This window comes from Suncus etruscus, chromosome 6 (assembly GCF_024139225.1).
Source record: "Suncus etruscus isolate mSunEtr1 chromosome 6, mSunEtr1.pri.cur, whole genome shotgun sequence".
NCBI classification, from domain to species: Eukaryota; Metazoa; Chordata; class Mammalia; order Eulipotyphla; family Soricidae; genus Suncus; species Suncus etruscus.
The window spans coordinates 34,573,786-34,581,953 of NC_064853.1; positions in this window are offsets into that span (position 1 = coordinate 34,573,786).

An 8,168-nucleotide genomic window follows, 5' to 3' on the forward strand; every position below is an offset into this window, starting at 1 on the left:
TTTCTTTTCTTTTTTTTTATTTTTTTGGTTTTTGGGTCATACCCAACAAAGCTCAGGGATTTCAGGGGTTATTCCTGGCTCTACACTCAGAAATTGCTCCACAGGGGACCATAGGGGATGCCGGGATTCGAACTGCCGCCCTTCTGCATGCAAAGCAAACACCCTACCTCCATGCTATCTCTCCAGCCCTTATTTTGCATTGAAAATTTCAACGCGATTTCACAGATTGAAAAACTGAGATCCTCCGGGCTGAGGGCCTTTGAGGTTATGGCAAGGAACATGACCTGACATAGGTGCTTCAAGGATGTGCCTTTAAACAGACCCAGGGGAGGGATATGAATCCTGTCTTTCTAACCCCAACTGTAGCAGCAAATAGAGGCATCAGCTCATTGTCTGCCTGATGTCATCTGTTTTGCAGAACCCTGTTCCTGTCCCTGGACACCAGGGCAGCAGTGCAGGCCTGCCCTGGTGGCATATGTAGGGAACTGTCTCGGCTCTTTGGCAAAGCTGCCAATCCCCTATGATCTTAAATCTGCAGTGCCCCTCAATTCTTTCCAGAGCCAGTTTTTGCATGAAGGATCGACTCTGGCCAGACCCACCAGATTCCATTCTCCATCCTCACAGGTTGGGGCTCTGCAGGGGGGGTGAGCTGGTTTCAATCTGTATCTTTCCTGATAACTCTTACAAAGCTCCAGAAGAAAGTCTCTACTGGAGCAACAGGAGGGAGGTTCAGGAAGAAGACCCCATCTTTTCCTACCAGGTCCATAGACAGCCATTGTAAGTCGTGGAGCTCTTGCTCCAGATAAGATTCAGGCAGAATAGGAAGGAGTGAACTGAGGAAGGCCTGGTCTTCAGTTCATCTTGGTGCCAAGATCTCTAAATTTGGCTTGAGAAAATTGCTGGGAAATGCTGAGCAGTTTGTCCGGCAAAGCCATAGGCTGAGTAGACTTTTGTATAACTTTGCCCTTAGTTCTGGGAAAAGCTAGTGGGCCTGATGTCATTTTGCAGATGCATGGAGAGCTCTCAGGCAGCCTCTGTTCTGGGGAATGACATAGACACTGCACAGGTGTCTGCTCAGAAGGGATTCTGAGACCCCGAGACAGCAGGGCACCTGCAGATTCCAGGCCATCTGCCCTCCCTTGCTTTCAGCTGGGTAGCAAAATACCACAGTAATGATCTGCAGATAGAAACAATGCTCATCTTGCAGAGTGCATACACAAGGGTCTGTATTCTAAAACAATATCCTATATGTGTAAAAATATATTTTTATATGTGTTGAGATGATACCGAGAGTAATTTAAATAGCATCTGTTTACAAACAGCATGTCTCAAATGATATATCACTGCACAAACACAATTTGAGTGGGCTGTGTGTACATCTGCTGTTGTAATAGGAACACAAAACCAGGAGGGGTATCTTAGTTTCAATTACTGCAAAGGTGAAGGCTAAAAACAATGCTAATGCGAATAGACAGCCCTACTTATTATAAGGTTAATTTCAAACCCAAATGTTGATGATGGAGCAAAGTTTAAAGATCTCTGTATAAAAAAGCAAGAATTGTAGCATGACCTCTTTCACAGGGGATGATAAATCAAAGCTAACAAGCCACTTCCTTGCCAGCTGTTAGCATCTGGGCACATAAAGGAATTTTGCCAGGTTGCCAAGGGGCTTCAGGGCATCAGCTTCTGAGCTACTTACTAATGCTAATTGGTTTTCCAAATGCACAATTGTTATTTTCTTCACTCTGAGTGTTCAAAGACAGTGGTTGGATCTAAAAAAGGAAAGGATGTGAAACTAGCTATTATTTGTCCCCAACCACAGAAGAAAGCATTTTTGTTTATTTGGTTTTGTATGTTTGATTTGCACCTTGCAATGTTCAATTATATGCTGTGCTTAGGACCAAACCTGAATCCAGGGTGCAAACCCAAGGTGGCAAGACAAGTGCCCTAACTGTTGTACTATCTCTCTGGTCCTCTACTTATATTTTGGGGGACTATCTAAGACCCATGGGGGTGACACAGACATTTGGTTTCACAGTGGACTTGATGGTGCAGTTTTGTATTTGTTTAGTGGTATTGAGGTTTTCTCATGATACTGAGCCTTGTCTATTTTTCATAGTTGATCTAAACTAAGTGATTGTCTTTTTTTGGGCGGGGCATATCTGTTGAAAATCCGGGATTATTTTCCTGGCTATGTGCTCAAAAATTGCTCCTGGCTTGGGGGAACATATGGGATGCTGGGGGATTGAACTGCGGTCCATCTGGGTCAGCTGTGTGCAAGGCAAATGCCTTACCACTGAGCCACGCTCCGGCCCTGGGGTTGTCTTTTTGGAAGACATCTAGGTGAGGTAGAAGCAGGAGAAATTTCTTTCCTACTTCTGGTGGCTGGGAGTTTAAGATTGGGATTGTGGGGATAAGTAGTCTGATCAGAAGTAGATTTCTTCCTGTCAGGGGCTGTGTAGATGTGCTGAAAGATGTGACTGTTCCTGGAGGCTCTATCTTGGGATGAGGAAAGTAGTAGAACCAGAATGGGAGGAGAGAAGCCTGGACTTTGAAGTGCTTCTTCTCTTCTTCTTCTTCTTCTTCTTCTTCTTCTTCTTCTTCTTCTTCTTCTTCTTCTTCTTCTTCTTCTTCTTCTTCTCCTTCTCCTCCTCCTCCTCCTCCTCCTCTTCTTCCTCCTCTTCCTCCTCCTCCTCCTCCTCCTCCTCCTTCTTCTTCTTCTTCATTCTTCTTTTTTTTATCCACACCTGGCAATGCTCAGGGGTTATTCCTAGCTCTGAGCTAAGAAATCACTCCAGGCAGGCTCATGGAGCATATGGGATGCCGGAGATTGAACCTGGGTAGGCTGCATGCAAGGCAAACGTTCTACCCATTGTGCTCTATCACTCCCACCCTTGAAGTGCTTCTTTGGGGTGTGTGTCTTCCCCAGAATGAATTATAGGAGTAAGAAAGACAGCTTGAGGGGCCAGAGTGATACTACGGTGGATAGGGTTCCCTTGTACATGGCTAGTCCAGTTTGATTCCTGACTGCAGAGCCCTTAAGCATCTCTGAGTGTGGCCCCAAAACCAAAAAAAGAAAAAAAAAGAAAAGAAATAGATTGAAATAGGAAGAGGTGGAGGAGCAGTCTCTGGCAATCTCTCAAAGGCAGTGTCAGACTTGGGCCAACAACAGTCCCAACATGGCCCAAAAACAGTCCCAACAAAGATTGCTGTGAGCACCTCTTGCCATTGGCAGCTTCCTGGGTGAATTCTGGAATGTCTGACCTTGTCTCTATAAGTTTACCAAAGCCATGTTTGGCTGTCTCAACCCGAGTCAAATGCGGTCAGATTTTGAATGCTTACCCTGTGTGACAGTTCCCAGACTAGAGCTGGGCCAATGTCCATGTTTTTTGTTTTTTGTTTTTAAATAGCAACCTTATTTATTTATTTATTTATTTATTTATTTATTTATTTATTTATTTTGACTTTTTGGGCCACACCTGGCAGCACTCAGGGATTATTCTTTGTGTGTGTGTGTGTGTGTGTGTGTGTGTGTGTGTGTGTGTGTGTGTTTGGGGTCACACCGGCCCTCGGGGATTATTCTTGGCTCTGCACTCAGAAATCACTCCTGGCATGCTCTAGCGATGGCATGCTCGATGGACCATATGAGATGCCTGGGATTGAACCCAGATTGGCCACATGCAAGGCAAATGTCCTACCACTGTCCTATTGTTCCAGCTGGCTGACAACATTTAAGTAAAACTGGTTTGCTTGAGCAACAGCATGAGCTTGAAGGATAATGTCTAAGTCAGGAGCTGCATCTGTCTGTGCCTTGAGTTATGGTTAGGGGCACCGGAGAGATAGCACAGAGGTAAGGCGTTTGCCTTGCATGCAGAAGGATGGTGGTTTGAATCCAGGCATCCATATGGTCCTCCAAGCCTGCCAGGAGCAATTTCTGAGAGTAGAGCCAAGAATAACCACTGAGCACTGCCGGGTGTGACCCAAAAACAAAAAACAAAACAAAACAAAAAAAGTTATGGTTAGGAGAATCTCTGGTATAGCTGTGGGAAAGGCAAGGATATGAGAGTCTTTGGAGATAAAAAGCCTATTAGGACTTTTTAGGGGGTTGCCTATAAAGGGGCATTCAGCTGCTTTCTCCCTGTGGGACCACTGCCTACCTTCCACCTGGCTCCTTTCATTTCTTCTGTACAGAGGAGCTGAGGAGGAACACTGGAGGGAGGGAAGGAAATAGGAAAAAACAAAGTATGCTGGGTAGTAGAAAGGAGGCTCTGGATGAAGATGTTTAATTTTCCTGTAAGAAAGTACATGTTGTGCTATCACTCTGGCCCCAAAAACACTTTATTTTGGTTTCTGTATCCTTTTCACAGCCCTCGCAGCAGTGTAGAGTTTTTGTTGTTGCTGTTTGTTCTGTATTTTCTTACTTTTCTGGCACCTAGTAAGATACTCCAGACCTATCTCATGTTTTCTGTTCTTTGCTTCAATCCTAGAATCAACTCTCTCTTCCAAAAAGATTTGGTTTCTTTGATTTGAGGATGTAATTGAGTAATCAAAACTTTTTTGCAGCTTTCTACAAAAAACTTAGAGGGAATCTCTGGTGTTAAAGCAAAAATACAGATGGCTAGAGGACTAGTACAGAGGGTAGGGTGCTTGCCTTGGATGGCTGAGCCCTTCCAGGAGTGATTCCTGAGTGCAGAGCAAGGCATAAGCCTTAAGCACAACTGGGGGTGGCCCAAAATCAAACAAACAAACAAACAAAAAAGCAAAATTAGATGGGCCTGATGTTTGCTGTTTAAAAGCTGCCAATCCCTCTGAGAAGTCACTTTGCAACACATTTTGGGCTTGGATTGGCCAGAGCAGAGTTCCACAAATACCTTTGTACTGATAAGGACCCCAGGCCCCAAAGAGGCAGCAGTGGAGAATGTGCAGTGAAGCTTTATTCTGTTTTGTTTTGTTTTGTTTGTTTGTTTTGTTTTTGGGTCACACCCAGCAGCGCTCAGGGATTCCTCCTGGCTCTACACTCAGAAATCGCTCCTGGCAGGCTTGGGGGACCATATGGGATGCCAGGATTCCAACCACCATCCTTCCGCATGCAAGACAAATGCCCTACCTCCCTGCTATCTCTCCAGCCCCAGTGGAGCTTTTTTTATTTTGTTTTGTTTTTTTTTGTTTTTTGGGCCAGACCCAGTGACTATCAGGGGTTACTACTGGCTATGCACTCAGAAATCACTCCTAGCTTGGGGGACCATATAGGATGGCAGGGGGGATCGAACTGTGGTCTGTCCTAGGCTAGCTCGCGCAAGGCAGATGCATTACGCCCTGAGCCACCACTCTGGCCCCTGCAGTGGAGCCTTGTTGAAAAACATCCCTGGATGGACATCCCTGGATGGGGCTAGATGGTGATGGGATGGACGGAGGGGCCTTTCTCTGCCGGCCTGGGCCACGCTCCTCCAACTCTCTCCAGCCCGCGGGTCTGAGGGTTCAGGATAGCAGTGAGGAAATGATCCACAGCAGTTAGGTTTCAGGAGACATGAAGCTTTATTCAAGGCCCATATCCATCTGGGCTAACCTTTTAAGCAGCCTATTCCAGCTGCCCTGCCATCTTAACATGTTTCTTCTACCTCCATCCTGCCAGCTCTCCTTCTCTCTTGCTGAATCCCTCTATCCGCCCCTTCCTGCCCCTGAGGAAATCCTTTTGTTACCTACCAAGGACCCCTCCCAGAAATAGGCTGGTCTTACCATCAGGTAAGGTTATGCAGAAGATGGGGGTGGGGTGACAGAGCTTCTTTGGCCTAACATCACCTTTCACATCAGCATCCTATAAACACATCCCTGATTACGTTTATCCTCCATTTCCTGTCCATTCGATGTTCTGCAGTTAACTGCACTTGCTCAACATTATCCTTCATTAAAATGCACTAGTTTCCTGGAATTCTGGAATACTACTAAATTGGTATAGACTATAGCATCACCCCATCAAGCATCAGACCAGACCCCCTACTTCCTTTTTTGATACTTGCTCTACAGCTTGTATTGGCAGACAACTTCTTTAAATAAATGATCTTCATGCAAGTAAGGCCCTTCTTTTTAATTCAGTTGTTTCTGTGTCTTTGGGACCAGAATGACATTAAAACCCTAAATCTAAGTGTCAGGCATGCTTACTGCTCTTGGGACCCTTATAGTTCACAGTTTAAGGCCATATGAACTCCTCTTTGGGTACCTAGCTTATTCGAAGGGGCACAGGTGAAAATTGTGCAAATGGGGAGCATAGCATGAGAATATTGGATCTTCTGGCAAGATGGGGGCGGACTCCTACAAGAAGGAAATAAGGCTGGAAGGGGCCCTGGTCAGAGAAAGGTTGAGAAATACTGAGGTGGTCATGGAGAAAAGTATAATGTTTGGCAGTATAATTTTCTTAGCAGGCAATTTGGGACATCTAAAGTCACACACACTTATTACTCTAACTGACAATCTCACTCTTGGAATTTATCCTACAGATAACCTATACAGTACAAAGCATTTGGGGCCGGGAAGGTGGCGCTAGAGGTAAGGTGTCTGCCTTACAAGCGCTAGCGTAGGACGGATCGAGGTTCGATCCCCCGGCGTCCCATATGGTCTCCCCAAGCCAGGGGCGATTTCTGAGCTCATAGCCAGGAGTAACCCCTGAGCGTCAAACGGGTGTGGCCCAAAAACAAAAACAAAAAAAACAAACAAAAAAAAACAAAGCATTCACTGTTGGGCCTGGGAAATAGCTCAAAGGAGTGAAGGCATGTAAGGCCTAGAGGCCCATCCCAATCCTGCCATTTGAGACTATATCTGCCAGCATAGTATAGGCTCAAATGGTCTCTGAGCATCACTATGGAAGCCCATATAAAACAAAGGCATTTACTGTTATTCATTGCTGCACTGTTTTTAATGGTAGAATGTTAGATACAACCTGCTATCAATGACTATAAGAATAGCTAAACAAATTTTGATGTAATTCTATAATGGAATACTATGTAACTATAAAAGATGATTAACCTCCCCCTAAGTCTATGTGCTCGTTTTATTTCATTATATATAAGTGAATTTTGTTTACTTTCCCCTTTTGCTATTTTGGTGGTGGTAGTGGGTGCCTACACGTGGGGTTGCAGTGTGCTCTCACTATGTGGAGTGGTGCCAGGGAACAGGTTGGTGTTTTATACCCCAGAGCCACATTTCTAGACCTTAACTAACTTTGTTCTCCTCTCAAACAAATAGTATGGTGGGGATAGATAGGAGAAAAATATAAGTGACACAAAGTGAAAGTTTTTGCTCCCATTACTCTCTTCCTCTTATTCTAATTAATTACTTTTGTTAAATTGTGAGGTATTTTTTTTTTGTTTTTGTTTTTTTTGGCTTTTGGGTCACACCCGGCAGTGCTCAGGGGTTACTCCTGGCTCCATGCTCAGAAATCGCTCCTGGCAGGCTCGGGGGACCATATGGGATGCCGGGATTCGAACCGATGACCTTCTGCATGAAAGGCAAACACCTCACCTCCATGCTATCTCTCCGGCCCTTTTTCTAACCTCTTTATACAAAAATAAGTAGTATAAATGTGTATTCTTACATTTTCCCCCTTAAGCAGACTCAACAGGTTATATATAACTGCTATATTTTTATTTTATTTTTATTATTATTATTAGTTTTGGGGGTCACACTTAGCAATACTCAGCGGTTACTCCTGGCTCTGTGCTCAGAAATTGTTCCTGGCATGGGATGTTAGAGATTAAACCCAGGTCCTTCCCAGGTCAGCTGCATGCAAGGTAAACACCCTACTGCTGTGCTATCTATCTCTCTGGTCCCATCTGCTGTATTTTTTAATATAATTTTTATTTTGATCATAGTGGCTTACATATTGTTAACAATAATATTTTGGGTACATATTTACATAAAATCAGAGGGGATTCCCATCACCAATTTGTCCTCCCTACACCTCCGTTTTTGTCCTACCTCCCAAATCCTCTTCCCTCACCCCCAGGGCTGTTAGAATATGTGGTCCCCTCTGTACCTAGCCTACTACTTAGTAGTCTTGCACCTGTTTGGTCTTGGTGCCTCCCTTTTTTCCCCCTCTAACTGGGAGGCAGGACTAGCTAGTTCAAGTTACGTGGTTTTGTTTGAAGAAGAGAAAAGTAATAAACTGGGGTAAA